The sequence below is a fragment of the Anas acuta genome, chromosome 24 (genome assembly GCF_963932015.1).
Source record: "Anas acuta chromosome 24, bAnaAcu1.1, whole genome shotgun sequence".
NCBI lineage: Eukaryota > Metazoa > Chordata > Aves > Anseriformes > Anatidae > Anas > Anas acuta.
In genome coordinates, this window is record NC_089002.1 from 1,661,042 (window position 1) to 1,661,262 (window position 221).

A 221-nucleotide genomic window follows, 5' to 3' on the forward strand; every position below is an offset into this window, starting at 1 on the left:
GATGTCTGCTCTCTGCCATCTGTGCCAGCACAACCCCAGCCCTCGGGAGCAGCAGAGAGCACCGAGAGCCATGTGTTACACGGCCCGAGGAGCCCTCCCAGGCACATCCCATCAGCTACGCCCGCTTCCCAGCCAAGTGCATGCCTTCCTGCAGCTGGACGGGCAAAGCGCAGAAGGGGACAGAACTTCTGGAGGAATTACAAAAACTAGGGAAAAGGCTC